This window comes from Procambarus clarkii, chromosome 37 (assembly GCF_040958095.1).
Source record: "Procambarus clarkii isolate CNS0578487 chromosome 37, FALCON_Pclarkii_2.0, whole genome shotgun sequence".
Lineage (NCBI taxonomy): Eukaryota > Metazoa > Arthropoda > Malacostraca > Decapoda > Cambaridae > Procambarus > Procambarus clarkii.
Genome location: NC_091186.1, coordinates 33,522,915 through 33,539,434, shown reverse-complemented (window position 1 = coordinate 33,539,434; position 16,520 = coordinate 33,522,915).

Sequence of the window (16,520 nt, the reverse complement as noted above, 5' to 3'; positions counted from 1 at the left end):
TAGTGCTTTTTTTGGGTCTGAAGCCATATTGGCAAGGGCTAAGTATATTGAGTTTGGCTAGATATGAGTAAAGCTGCTTGTATATAAGTTTTTCAAAAATTTTTGACAAGTTTGGCAGGATTGATATAGGTCTGTAGTTGTTAACATCTGTGGGATCACCACATTTGTGGACAGGCGTTACTCTCGCTTTTTTTAGAATATCTGGAAAGGTTTGGAGTTCAAGTGACTTGTTGAAGAGCAAAGCAATAGCAGGGGCTAAAGATCTGGAGGCTTTTTTGTATATTAAAGTTGGTATCTCCTCAAGGGCACTAGACTTGGTTTTAAGGGAAAGGATTATCTCATTGACGTCAGTGGAATTAATAGGCTTTAGGTACAGAGACTGGGGATAGTTCCCTGTAAGATAGTCCTTAATGTCAGTACTGGAAGATGGAATATCATTTGCAAGGGATGAACCAATGGAAGAGAAGAACCTATTGAACTCAATAGCAGAATCAGAGGCTGAAAGCTGACCATCGTTATTAGACAGGAGAGTCGGTTTGTTATTTAAAGATTTCTTTGATCCCAATATTTGTGAAATTGTGCTCCAAGTTTGTTTAATGTTGCTCAGTTTCAGAACAGGGTTTGCAGTTAGAAAAAGGGCTTTATAAACGTAATTTACACAGGAGAATGTATGGAGTGAATTTGTTTAGCATGTTTAAGGATTTGAACAAGGGAGCTGTGTGTTGTCTGAAGGTAGAGTTATTTATTGTCCTGATAGCAGATTTTTACTGGATGATGATGGGCTTGAGGTAGTTTGCAGAGGTTGAACCCCAAGCACAGCTACCATAAGTAAGATAGAGATAGATAAGTGCATAATAGAGTGAGAGGAGAGCAGAGTAGGGTACATAATATCTGATCTTAGAGAGTATCTTAGAGAGTATACCAATTGTTTTAGAAACCTTTTTAGTTATGTGTTGTATATGGGTGCGGAAGTTGAGTCTCTTGTCTAAGTATAGGCTAAGAAACTTTCCATCATTTTTATTGCTAATGTTTACATTATCTATCTGAAGCTGAATTGCATTTGTTGATTTGTTTCCAAATAAGATATAGTAGGTCTTTTCTATGTTTTGTGTGAGGTTTGTTGGTTGACATCCACAAGTAGACTTTTTTTAATTAATTGTTTACAACATTATTTAACAGGATGGGGTCAGAGTAGATGAGTAGTATCATCAGCCAACAATATAGGTTTAAGTATGTTAGAGACATTAGGGAGATCATTGATGTATATAAGAAACAGGAGGGTCCTAGGATGCTGCTCTGTGGCACCTTTACGGTAATTAAGTGGTAGAGTGGGAGAGGTTATATCATTGATGGCTTCATATTGGTGTCTGTTACTAAGATAGGATCGGATATAGTTTAGGGCAAGGCCACGGATTCCATAATGGTGGAATTTAAGTAAGAGGTAGTTATGGTTAACAGTATCAAAGGCCTTTCTCAGGCCGATGAAGAGTTCAATTGGAAACTCACTTTTGTCAAGGGCTGAGAAGATTAAGTCAAGCAGACTAACAATAGCATCATTGGTACTCTTTTGGGAGCGGAAGCCAAACTGACAGGGACTTAGTATATTGAATTTTACAAGATTGGAGTAGAGCTGTTTGTAAAAAAAAAAAAAATAATTTTGATAATATAGGTAGATTCGATATGGGTCTGTAATTATTTATGTCTGCCGTGTTACCTCCTTTATGAACTGGCGTTACTCTTGCTTTTTTAAGGATATCAGGGAAGGTATGACACTCTAGGGATTTGTTGAACAGCAGTGCTATGGATGGTGCAAGGGCATGGGAGGCACGCCTGTGTACCATCGATGGTATTTCACTAATGTTCCCAGCTTTGGTTTTTAGCGAGTGAATGATGGACACAACATCTGTAGGGCTGACCGGAGAGAGGAGAAGAGAGTTTGGATAGCTGCGTGAAAGATATGTGGTAACATATGTCTGAGTCTCTGGGATTTTTCGGGCAAGGTGAGCACCAAACGATGAAAAGAAGCTATTAAATTCAGTTGCTGTTTCAAGATCTGTTGCAGGTGTATAACCATCCTTGGAGATTTTTATCTTATTATGTGAATGTTGTTTAGCTCCTAGGATGGTAGAGATGGCTCTCCATGTGCTTTTTATGTTGCCTTTTGCTTCTTTGAATCTATTCTCGTAATAGGAACGCTTTGCTCTTATTATACTGGTAAGCACTGATGAATACCTCTTAACTACTTCTTTTCCAACTAGGCCAATCCTAAGTTTTTTTTTCATATTCATGTTTCTTGTCGATTGCTTTAAGTATGCCATTAGTGAGCCAGGGATTATTTAACCTTTTTGCCAGTTACTTGCTTGGTGAGGAGAGGACAATAAGTATTGTAAAGGCTTTAAATTTTGGAAAGAGGCTAGTTAACGAATTATTATCCTGTGTATTGATAAATTTAGATTCCCAGTTTACATTGTGGAGGGCATTTGTGAGATTGCCTATTGCCGCTTCACATTGTAACCTAAAGGTAATTTTCTTGTTACCTGGTGGTGTTATGGCCATGTTCGCTACAAGGAAGGTAGGATAGTGGTCAGTTGTTCTGTCAGTGATTATACTTGATGTAAGAGGAGCTGTTATGTTGGTCCATCAGTGATCCAGGGTAGTCGCAGATGTTTGAGTGACTCGGGTGGGCCTGGTGATTGCGGGGATGAGCACACAGGAATTCATGCTGTTGAGGAAACAGTCTACTTGAGGGTTATTTTGTAGCCCTAGGTCAATATTGAAATCACCTCTGAGAACTATGTGATTTTTGTTGAGATTATTGTTTATGATAAGGTTCCTCAAGTTGTTATTGTATTTGTGTCTAGCTTCAGACACAAGCATGTTACAGTTATGTCTTAAAGAGTTGAGAGCAATTAAGGATGATAAAGAGTCACTTACAACTAATGTATCAAGTTTGGATACTTGTACACATTTCAGTGCAAGGAGCAAGGCAAATAGTTCAGTCTGAAGGGTAGAGGCCCAGTTGTTTATACGGACTCCCCACTCAAAATATAAGTCATATCCTATTGCCAGGACAACTGCACTTCCAGCTGCACCCGTTGGGCGCTGTAGGAAACCTTCAGTGTATATGATTTGAGAGAGAGAATGCTCTGTGGACAGAGCATCAATATGGCTTAAGACGTTGAGCTTTGCCTCAAGACAAAGCTGGGACTGATCTCTAATTTGCTCCTTTGATGGAAAGGGAGGGATTAAAATTGAAAAGGGTGTAATTTCCTACAGTGCAGGAAAGTGCTATTGTTGTCTCTCTTGGTACAAATTATAAATCTGATACTTTCTGAGTTCAGTTCCAATTTTATTTATCTATTTGAAACAATGTTTACATTCAATAAAGAAATTCTGGAGGGCTTCTGTGCAAGGGTTAGGATGAGCTAGCCTAAGCATTTTTATACCAATTTGACAGTTATTTTCAGTAACACGATAAACAACGCTCGGAATATTAAGTTCCTTTCTCATATTAAGTATCTTTGTGGTACGAAGGCACCCAAGGATTATCCTCAAGGCTTCGTTCTGCAATTTTTCAAGCCCTCCAAGCTTTCTTTCAGGATGCCTTAAAGTTAGTTTAGTTCATTTATTATGCACCCCATACCCATCTTGTGGGCGGTAGTGGAAAGGGTTGCAGAGGCACATAATGGGCTCAGGGACTGAACCCAACAATTCATTTAGCTAAGCAAGTTACAATCTTGATGAGCTAGTTACAAAATTCAGTATAAGTCGTCACATCAACAATAGGTTCGAGATCGATCACAAGTACAGTTTCTAAATTAAGCAACTGACATATGTGGAGAGCTAGTGTCACAATTGATATGTTTGTCCTGCACACCGCTCCCCATCCAGTGGGCAGCGGTGGATAGGTTACAATCACTTAGTTACTACTTACAGTTAGCAAACTGGGGATATTTGGCTAAAATTTCTGGTACCAGATCATTTTGAATGAAATATTGACACATCGTTGGTACATTGGTTATAGAATTGTCTCTGAATTCACTATCACATAGTGACGGAGGGGTGTGCAAATAATTTTGTTGACAGTTAACATTTGGTCAGGTCTACATCGGCAGATAATGAGAATTCCCAGAAATACTTGTAACCGAGTCTAAGCCGAGCAGTAGTAACATCTAGAAGTCTGCTGATTTTATTGGATGAACCATAGATGTGTGGCTCCTTTTGCATAATAGTATTGAACGAAAGTTAATCTCCCCAAACACTTTCGCGTTTTGGGCAAGTTACCCCTCCACTCTCTCCATTTTTGTTTGGACATTCCCAGGTAGTGCGCGGAAATACTGAAAAGTGTATACTCTTTTCAACTTTGTCACCTTAATTCTCGTCCTATGTCTTTCATTTTGGTATCAATGCGTTCGCAATAGAATTCCCAACAGAACTATGTGCATATAATGTCAAAGACAGCAGCGCGCTCCACCCGCCGACAAGATGAATGTAGGCCAAGGGTACCAGAAAAAGAAAGCTGAGCCACCCTCAGGCAACTCTCATTACATTAGAGAGCGTGATAATACTGAAAAGTGTATACCCTTTTCAACTTTGTTACCTCAATTCTCATCCTAGTTTTTTCAATTTGGCATCAATGTGTTCGCAATAGAATTCTCTACAGGACTAAAGGCATATAAACTCCAAAAGCCCGGCTTACCATCCGCAACAAACAGAGTAAGCGAGAGTGTGTTACCAGGGAGCGCACAAGAGCGATAAAATGTATACACTCTTTTCATTTTGGTCACCCCAATTGTCATCCTAGGTCTTTCATTTTTGTATCAATGTGTTAGCAATAGAATTATCTACAGGTTTAAATGCATATAAACTCCAAAAGCAAGGTGTACCATCCGCACAAAACAGAGAAAGTGAGAGAAAGTAACCCGGGAGCACTCTAGTGCAATGTAATGTGAACACTCTTTTCACTTTGGTTACCTCAATTCTCGTCATATGTCTTTCATTTTGGTATCAATGTGTTCGCAATTGTATCTGCTGGCATTTTACCCTTTGCTTGGATCTGAAGGGTTTTAGGCTCACCACGATGCAATCTGATAGTACCACAGGTGTATATACCTATCTTCAAGCAGCAATTCACTCATTCAAACCGACTTATAATAGTTATCCATATATAAATGGTAATCTTTGTTCTACCTGTTAACCTGTCATATGAAGAAAGATTGTCAAAGCTTATATTACATTCTCTAGAAAAGCAAAGAATTAGGAGTGACATATGGTAGAGGTGCACAATGGGATGAATGGACATAACAAAGGGGACATTAATGGGGTATTAAAAGTAGCAACACAAGACAGAACTCGAAACAAAGTGTAAAAATTGGAAAAATTTAGATTTAGGAAAGAACTGCATGGGTAAATACACTGGGTTTGTACCTTAAGGTTCATGTATGCAATATTACAGAGTTCCAGTTAACTCCCATGCATGCAATTAATTTATGTTATGTTTATGTTTTTTATGTTAAAATGTTTTTGTTGATTTGTTTGTATATTTTCATAAGTAAAGCATGCTTACCGTCTTATTCCAAGTTTTATGATAACTTTACAAGGTTTAAAACATAAAGTTCAATATATATTCTGGTTTTCACACAGGAATTATACGTTAATATAACATCATAATAACGTAATGATGTCGTGTAAATAACGTTATACTGACGTCATATAAATGTTATATTTATGTTATAAGAACGTAAATTGGATAGCTTTACAGAAAGTAAACAAAAAAAACTAAATGTTGACTGAAAATTATTTATTCTTAAATATAAAGCATGAAAACATTATAATACCATAGCATTCACTATTATTTTTAAATTTTTACATAAATCTTAAAAAACTGTGTCTCAAGAATATATGTTTTTAGTTATATCCTTTGGTTTTAAGAACATCAGATATACGTATTTATGTCAAAAGTTACAGTATTACCTTTGTGGAACCATTTAAAAACGTCCACAAACGTTCTGTGTTTGCTGGGTAGCCAATCAATTGTGTAATTAACATGCATTCATATTAATAATACATTCAATAACATCATTATAGGGGGTAAATATGTCATATATCTTCATTACTTGTGTAATGCTAGAAGGCCGGAGTAGCACTAGGTAACTATGGATATAGCTTTGGGAAAATACATGGACCCGCTCTCGGTGTGTGGAGAGCTACACGCCAGCAAATCAATTGTCTAATTAACATGCATATATATGCTAATTAACCTTCAAGATTTATATGTCAGAAGAAAGGCAGAGATGTAGACATTACTGTAACTACATTTCAAGTAATATATATAATGTATGTGAAAGGCATTATATTTTTAAATAAATAATACTACATAATCGCCGGTATCTGGACACATGAACACAACATTCAATGCCATCATTATAGTCGGTAAATATGTCATATTTCATCAATACTTGTGTAATGCAAGGAGGTTTAATCTTTTTGAAGATAAATATTTCAACTTTAAATATCTTTTCAAATATTTGTCATTAAAGTATATATTCTGAAAATAATCATGTATTTTATTTACCCCAAAGTAGAGCACGAATATCATAGTGTCATATCCTGTGATTAGTAATTTATTTTGCACCCCATACTCATTCCTTGAAGATTATTTACATTCACTCCTCGCTTGATAAATTCAAGATCTTTTGAGTGCATGAAAATATGTTTTAGAATTATAGTATTCAAATGGAATTGTAGCGTATAACTAGCTCTAAGCAGGACTACTACTGTACCAGTAACCAGTAAAACATTTTAATTAACATTTCAGATCAGGTAAGAACTGAGACCACAAAAATCCAGTAGCATTTCTGTCACATTCGTCTATAGTTAAACCATTAAGAATGTCTCTTAAATGTTACCCAAGCACACATGTTTGTGGAGACTAAAGTTATTATCAATAGAAAGCAACAAGGCCAGATGGGTTTATTGCACCATATATGACAGAGGACTTTCTAAGTGAGCAGAAAGACATCAGATTAGTGATGTGAAAGGAATCAGATTCTCTGAATCTTTATCCTGGGAATGTGTGTGTAATACTAGATAAGAGAGAAAATTAGGTCAGGAGTCAGTACATTAGACAGCAGATGGTTGGAAAGGAGGAATCCAAGAGCTAACAGCTTTAGCCTATGGGTACAAATAGCAAATACACGAACAATTCATTTCATGAGGATCCCGGGGATCCTGTAAATTACTATCCTCCCTTCTCATTCAATATTGTTCTGCAAAAGAAATTACTATCTATCCCTTCTCATCCAAAGTTCATTAAATTTATCAGTTCAATATTTATTTATTTACATATTTGTTTGTGTTATATACAAGAAGGTACATTGGATTTGTCAAGAGTACATAACAGTGGTGTTCTTACAATTGTTGCTAAGCCACATAGTTTTGGGCAAGTGCTTAATCTAACAGGGAAGGGGGGCTGTCTGGCGCCCCCCCCCCCCCTTCCCGGCAATTAAATGTTAACCGCATAAAATAAAATAAATATGTTTATTCAGGTAAGGTACATACTTACATACAAGTGATGTTACATTAATGGATTGATATATAGATAGAGCTAGTACATACAATGCCTAAAGCCACTGTTACGCAATGCGTTTCGGGCAAGAAAAACTTTAATATCTAGAACTTAATACTAATTGAGCATAAAGAATAAAAAGTGTTGAGAACAAATACAAATACAGATAATAAAAAAAAAGGGGGAACATGACTGAAAAAGAAGCACAAATACAATAGGTTGACAAACAGTGGTGATTAAACAAAAAAAACAAAATTACAGACATGGGTTCACAATAGAGGAGTGAGGTAGGTTACAGGGAATTTATTAGGTAGTGTTTAGTTTTTATCTTAAACTGGTTGAGAGAGGTACAGTCTTTAACATGGTTGGGAAGGTCATTCCACATTCTAGGTCCCTTGATTTGTAGAGCATTTCTAGTTTGATTAAGTCGTACTCTAGGAATATCAAAACTGTATTTATTTCTGGTGTGGTGCTCGTGGGTTCTGTTACAACCTTCAATGAAGCTTTTGAGGTCAGGATTGGCATTACAGTTCAGTGTTTTATATATGTATAATACACAAGAGAGAATGCGCAGTGACTTAATATCTAACATATTCAGAGATTTGAGTAAGGGTACCGAGTGATGTCTGGGGCCAGAGTTGGATATTGTGCTAATAGCAGCTTTGTGTTGGGTAATAAGAGGACGTAAATGATTTTGGGTAGTAGAACCCCAAGCACAAATACCATAGTTGAGATATGGATAGACAAGGGAGTAATAGAGAGTAACCAGGGCAGGGCGGGGTACATAATATCTGATCTTAGAAAGAATGCCAACAGTTTTTGAAACTTTTTTTGATATATTTAGAATGTGACCCTGGAAATTCAGGTTGTGGTCGATGAGAACGCCAAGGAATTTGCCATCTAATTTGTTACAAATTTGGGTATTGTTTATTTTGAGATTTATCTGATTAGAGGATTTATTGCCAAACAGAATATATAACGTTTTGTCAATGTTAAGGGTGAGTTTGTTGGCGGTTAGCCAAAGATGGACTTTCTCTAGCTCAGTATTTACTGTGGCATTTAGAGCAAGGGGGTCAGGACTGGAGTAAATGAAGGTTGTGTCGTCAGCAAATAGAATTGGTTTGAGGTGTTGGGAGGCATTTGGAAGGTCATTAATGTAGATGAGAAAGAGGAGAGGGCCAAGTATGCTGCCCTGAGGAACACCAATGTTGATGGGTAGGGTGGGAGAAATTGTATTATTCACAGAAACATACTGGAGCCTGTCAGTAAGATAAGATTTGAGGTATTGCAGGGAGTCACCTCTGACTCCATAATGATGTAATTTAAGAAGAAGGTTTTGATGGTTGACAGTGTCAAAAGCCTTATGCAGGTCCACAAATAACCCAACAGGAAACTCCTTTTTATCAAGAGCTCCGTGAATTAAGTTAATCATACTAATAAGTGCATCGTTAGTGCTTTTTTTGGGTCTGAAGCCATATTGACAAGAGCTAAGTATATTGTGGTTGGCTAGAAAAGAGTAAAGCTGCTTGTAGATTAGTTTTTCGAATATTTTTGACAAGTTAGGCAGGATTGATATAGGTCTGTAGTTGTTAACATCTGTGAGATCACCACATTTGTGGACAGGGGTTACTCTTGCTTTTTTTAGAATGTCAGGAAAGGTTTGGAGTTCAAGTGACTTGTTGAAGAGCAATGCAATAGCAGGGGCTAGAGATCTGGAGGCTTTTTTGTAAATTAAAGTTGGTATCTCCTCGAGGGCACTAGACTTGGTTTTAAGGGAAAGGATTATCTCATTGACATCAGTGGAATTAATAGGCTTTAGGTACAGAGACTGTGGATAGTTACCTGTAAGATAGTCCTTAACATCAGTACAGGAAGATGGAATATCATTTGCAAGGGATGACCCAATGGAAGAGAAGAACCTATTGAACTCAATAGCAGAATCAGAGGCTGAAAGCTGACCAGCGTTATTGGAAAGGAGTGTTGGTTTGTTATTTAAAATCTTCTTTGATCCCAATATTTGTGAAATTGTGCTCCAAGTTTTTTTAATGTTGCTCTTTATTTGGGTAAATTTATCTTCATAGTATTTAGTTTTGGCTCGTCTAATTATTTTAGATAGCAATAACGAGTAATTCTTTTAGAATTCTTTGGAGACTGTTCCTAGCCTATACTTCTTCTCAAGGTCGTGTTTTTTGTTAATGGATTTAAGTATTCCCTTTGTAAGCCAAGGATTGTTAAGTCTTTTGCTTGTGACTTGTTTTGTAAGCATAGGACAGTGGGTGTTATAAAGGCTAAGAGTTGTTTGAAGAAAAGATTGCACTGCTAGGTTGATGTCCCCTATGTTACCTAACTCGGACTCCCAGTTGACATTATCAGCGGCAGTTATAAAATTGTTTATTGAATGTTACATAGCATAGAATGTTAACCGCATAGAATGTTACAGTATTACATTGTCATTTTACCCAAGGTAGCACTTTTACTAATGTAAAATGTAATAGCCCCATTGTTAGACTTATTCTCTGGAAGTTACACATTATTACATTTACCCTTGTTACACTTACTAAGTTTAATATACTAGGTTATTCTCAGGATGTTAACCTTCAAGCGATTTTAATCAAACAAGTACAGTGCATTGTTAACTTACAGCGTTAATGTAAATAAGTTATTTTACCCAGGATAAAAGTTTTACCAATGGTTATTACCTTATAGGGATGTATGTACTTAATATGGGAGAGTGATCACTAATTAGCCATTGTAATACCAATCTTTGGACAGCGTTGACTAACTGGCCTTCATTTGTTACAGCCAAATCTTCCATCCATAAGGCGGATGGTGTTAGATGGGTTAATATAAAATAGTCATAACTTGTAATTATAGTTCTATAGTTAATGTTGCAGATGTCATAATATTAACAAGTAAAAAACTTTCGAACTTACATACAATACATACAATGCTTACCAGTATCATAAGAAAGGCAAAACTTGCATATTATGTTGCATATTAAAATATTTGAAAAAATTATTTACAAACAGCTCTATTCCTACCTCGTAAAATTCGACATACTCAGCCCCTGCCAGTTTGGCTTCCGGTCCCAAAAGAGTACCAATGATGCAATCATTAGTCTCCTTGACGTTATCTACTCAGCCCTTGACAAAAATGAGTTTCCGATTGGACTCTTTATTGACCTAAGAAAAGCCTTTGATACTGTTAATCACAACTACCTCTTACTTAAACTCCAGCATTATGGAATCCGAGGCCTTGCCCTTGACTACATCCGATCCTATCTTAGTGACAGACACCAATGTGTAACCATCAATGATACAACTTCTTCCACTCTACCAATTACCGTTGGAGTTCCACAGGGCAGCATCTTGGGACCTCTCCTATTTCTTATATACATCAATGATCTGCCTAATGTCTCTAACATTCTGAAACCTATTTTGTTTGCTGATGATACTACCCTCATCTACTCTAACCCCAACCCACATACACTAAATAATGCTGTTAATAATGAACTAAAAAAAAGTCCACTTATGGATGTCAACTAACAAACTAACATTAAACATAGAAAAGACTTACTACATCTTATTTGGAAGCAAATCATCAAATGCAATTCAGCTACAGATAGACAACATTAACATCAGTAATAAAAATGATGGCAAGTTTCTTGGCCTATTCCTAGACAAGAGACTCAACTTCAGCACCCACATTCAACATATAACTAAGAAAGTCTCTAAGACAGTTGATATACTCTCCAAAATCAGATATTATGTTCCTAACTCTGCTCTCCTCTCACTATATTATGCACTAATCTACCCCTATCTTAATTATGGTATCTGTGCATGGGGGTCTACCACTGCAAACCACCTTAAGCCCATCATCACACAGCAAAAATCTGCTATCAGAATAATAACTAACTCTGCTTTCAGACAACACTCAGCTCCCTTGTTTAAATCCCTAAACTTGCTAAATATTAACTCCCTCCACACATTCTCTTGTGTCAACTACATTTACAAAACCCTGTTCTTAAATGCAAACCATGCTCTGAAACTCTCCCTGGACAGATGTAATAGGACCCATTATCACCACATCAGAAATAAATATCTCTTTGATATCCCCCAGGGTCAAACTTAATCTGTGTAAACACTCTATGCAAATTAAGGGACCTAGTCTATGGAACTCACTCCCTAGTGAATTGAAAAACTGTAAAACGTTTGCCTTATTTAAAAGCAAAACCAAAAAGTACCTAATTTCATCTTCTTAGTTTCCTACACTGAGCTTTAAATTTGCTCTGTACCTAGTGTTACCCAATCTCCTAATTTTTATGTAATATCAAACAACCTTATCATTGTCTTCATTGCTGTTTTCATTTATGTGCTAGCACACACTTTTGCTTTTAATTAAAGGGATGGTGAAATAGCGCATGTATGCATATATGTATGTCTAGCTTCGGCAAAGTTACATCACCCGGGGAGGATGGAGTTACTTACGGCATACTGCGTATGCTTCTGCTAGTTCCAGGGAATCCCTTGCTTGAATTGTATAATATGAGCTATGTAACTGGGGAGCTTCCTAAGTCATGGACCAACAGTCTTATTATTCCCATTCCTAAACCAAACCAGCAGAGTGCTTTTCGCCCAGTCTCCCTCACTAGTTGTCTCTGTAAGTGTCTTGAGGCATAACTGTGACGTGCTTATCTCTGAAGATAAGATTTAGATATACACAGATATAGTGAAATAATCAATGATAGAGTCAGAGTTTGTCTCCTGTGGATTCCTTCTCATATTAGTCTCCTGGCATGATAGAACTGATGAGTTAGCCAAGACTTTTGCTCGTAAAGAGGGAATTGATTACCAACTTGGACTGCCTTTGAGCAGCCTGAGGGGCAGCAATATCCCAGGAACATCAACTAAATTTCGGAGACTTGAGGCAAAGTGAAATTCACACCAGTTACTCCATCTATCATCATTCTATTATGCATGAAGAGCTGCACGTCTATGGGTCATCCAATAATGTTAGCAGACTTCTAGATGTTACCACTGCTAGGCTTAGGCTCGGCTACAAGTACCTCTGGGAGTTTGTAACATCTGCTGATGTAGATTTGACTAAATGTAAACTCTGTCAACAGAACTATTCGCTTACTTTGCGTCATTATATAATGGAATGTGAAAAAATTGCGGAATTTAGACATAACACCATCAATAGTGTCCAAGAAATGTGTAAGTACTTCATTCATAATGATGTGCTGCACGAAATCTTAGCGATGTAAATCTTAGCGAATTTGCTTACTGTAGGTAATGCATGCACATGACTAAAGCTGCCGCCCAGTTGGGTGGGTGTGGAGCACATGACTGTAAAGCTGCCGCCCAGTTGGGTGGGTGTGGAGCACATGACTGTAAAGCTGCCGCCCAGTTGGGTGGGTGTGGAGCACATGACTGTAAAGCTGCCGCCCAGTTGGGTGGGTGTGGAGCACATGACTGTAAAGCTGCCGCCCAGTTGGGTGGGTGTGGAGCACATGACTGTAAAGCTGCCGCCCAGTTGGGTGGGTGTGGAGCACATGACTGTAAAGCTGCCGCCCAGTTGGGTGGGTGTGGAGCACATGACTGTAAAGCTGCCGCCCAGTTGGGTGGGTGTGGAGCACATGACTGTAAAGCTGCCGCCCAGTTGGGTGGGTGTGGAGCACATGACTGTATAGCTGCCGCCCAGTTGGGTGGGTGTGCAGCGAGACTAGTAACTGTGTGACTCACTATAGATGTAAAGTGCCTTGTATAGTGACTGTTGTGAGCCTCTTGTAATGTCACTTGTGACTCAAAGATTATTGATGTGTGGATGATTAGATATGTATGTGTATGTATATATGTATACGTATATATATATATATACATATATATATATATATATATATATATATATATATATATATATATATATATATATATATATATATATATATATATATATGTACATGTATGTATGAGTGTGTACATGTGTATACAACATTAATAATATTGTATTTAGCGTCAAACATTGTTATTTACTTAGCTGAACTTAGCTTAGAGGGTTCAGTTCCTGAACCGATTATATGTGCCTCTGTAATCCTTTACACCATCGCCCACGGGATGGGTATTGTGGGAACCGACCTGTGAGATTTATATTTATTTAATTTATATGAATTTATATTTACGTTAATTTATATACTTCGATAGCAATTTGTATAATGATAGTGGACTGTATTTCGGCAATAATCTCTTAATCTCACAAATCGATCCTCTACACATTAGGGGGGTTTATATTAATTATATATATGCAGCCAATCAAACTACAGTATTAGACTACATACATTGAAGAGGTTCCTTATCTTATAGTACAGCAGGCTAGTCCACCAGGTATAACTAGGGTGTAGACACCAAATTATCCTCTTTGAGGTAGCTTCCATCACCCAGTAACTGGTGCACAAAGTCTTGCTTCCTCGTCTTGACCTGTTAAAAGGGCGCTAGCTGTAAAGCCAGAATCCTATATATGACAAGTATTTCAGAGAAAACACTGTACATGGACCAATGAAGACCTGGCTTAATTACCTTTAGTTTGAGGCTATCTCGTGCTCTAACCGGCTAACCCTACCCAATGACATTAATGGCCACTAATGATAGATAATGGGTTTCGGAAAGAACACTTAACTTGATTTGTTAACAGCTTGTTGATAATGGTACACCTTTGGTTTCCATAACACTACGTCCAAGTAAAATTAACAGGAGCCATATTTGCTCCCGTGTGCCTCTGGTCTAGTACAAACAATGGCTGCCCTCCTTCCTCACTGACGCCTGACCTACATTGTCCACATGACAGAAAGTGATAGAAGGGTCACATTTACTCTACTTTAATATTGATAATTAAGTTAATTTATATGAGATGTTTTATGATGGTAAAGTCCAAAGACTAATGTATTTAAGAATAATTCCCAGCAGAATAGCTGGTGAATTATAATAGTATGTGGTGATGATATCCCGTTTTCTATAGACGGTAATTCCACTACAAGTTACGTTTTCTATGGGTAACTTGTTGGTAATACAGCAGCAATTATTATCTGTCTGTATGATATATTAAATGGTGTCGGATTTTCCGACATAATTCCCCAGGGGCTGCTCACGGGTCGAAGTCCTATTTAGAACAGACGAACACCGATACTCCTCCTTCGAATTATTAGATTAATTTGATGTTAGTAGTTAGTAATCACACATTTGTGTGTCTGTTCGTACAGGACAGATGTCCCGTACTAGAGTTGCAGGGGTTAGAAGTCTAATGCGATTTCATTTCCCTGTCAACTCTTGAAAGGCTAATATTCAAGCCTAATTACATATTATTTAACCCAGAAGACTGAATGTGATCAAGTACTACAGTCAAGTATGATTCAGGGACTGCAGTGAGATCAGTGGCATTAGATATAACTTGAAGTTTGTTCAGGTAACTAGTCACTGATATATAAACACTGAGGCCCATGGAATACATCTTGATTAAATAATAAATGTATCAAATCAGTGATCAGATTTATTAGGGTTTAATTTAGTTAATTGATTCAGAAGATTGAATAGCTCATCATTAAAGTAAAGTATGGTTCTGAGATTGCAGTGGGTTCAGTGACATTGGTCGCAGTGACTTGTAGCTGTTTTAGGCTACTGTTCACTGATTTGCCACTGAGGCCTCATGAACTCATCTTCAGCTTTAAATGATGATACTAACATCAACCTCTGTTGGTATAGTCAGCTGTAATCTCCTTAGTATAATGCTACTGGAGAAATATAATCAGCTGACAAATTTAGATTTCTACTAGTATTGTTTATCTGCAGGCATAGGTCTCCTCAGGCTTGATACTGGGCCTGAGAGTAATTTACCTCCTGCAGAGTTTAACATGGTTATGCCCTGATATTTAGTAGGGCTACCAATGAATCGGTGACAATAGTCTGTCCCTACAAGGAGACCGAAGTCAGTGAGGTGATCAGACTTAATATTATCTGCCAATTTTATTCCTCTATTTCTCAGGAATTTGGCTGTTGCTCTCAGACCTTGAACTTGTAGGTCTACTGGTATTTTGTCCACCACAATGGCTTGTACTCGACAGACGTAACTGCCTAAACGTACTGAAGGTTGTACCACCTGGTAGACTTGAGGTCCTCCATCTGTTACAAACCCTGAGATGTTGAATGACGTCTGGGCTACAGCAACCCGTTCTCACACAAGACAGCACATATATGACTTAATGCTTAAAGTCAATATGTTGAATATGAATTAGTAAATATGTGATATATTCCCAGTTACTTTTTTTCCAAAGCCCAAACTCTTCCTCACGTACCAATTTACGTCTCACAGTACCCGTCCGTCAACCTAGATAGCAGAATAGTCGTGATTGGTTCAATTATAAGGAAAATTGTACTTTTCAGGTCCCACATGGGTTGTGAAATTTACCTACTATTGTCCATGCTCTTAGAATATTATAGATCAGCTACTTCCTATTGAAGGCTCGTAGTTTTGTTTTGAGAAATATTAGTTGTTCTTAGTAAATTATAATAAGCACTAAAAATGATTACATAGAATAACAGTCCTTCACCAATCAATATTATATACCATAGTTTGTGCTTTACAAATCTTTAAAGGATGTTTTGTAGGAACGCTAACAGAAAACGATGGTTCATTGGAATGTCTATGGGGTAAACTACTGTAAACAGGATGGTATTGTGTCTACTATACCAACTACAGGATCGGTATATTGTCCACTACCACCTGTTAGGTGAGTAAGGGGTGCAATACCACAAGCAGGATGGGTATGAGGGTCACATCCACCCAGAGGATGAGTATGGGGATCACATCCACCCACAGGAAGGGTATGGGGTCCAATACCACCCACAGGATGAGTATGGCGTCCACTACAACCCACAGGATGGGTATGGGGCTCCAATCACCC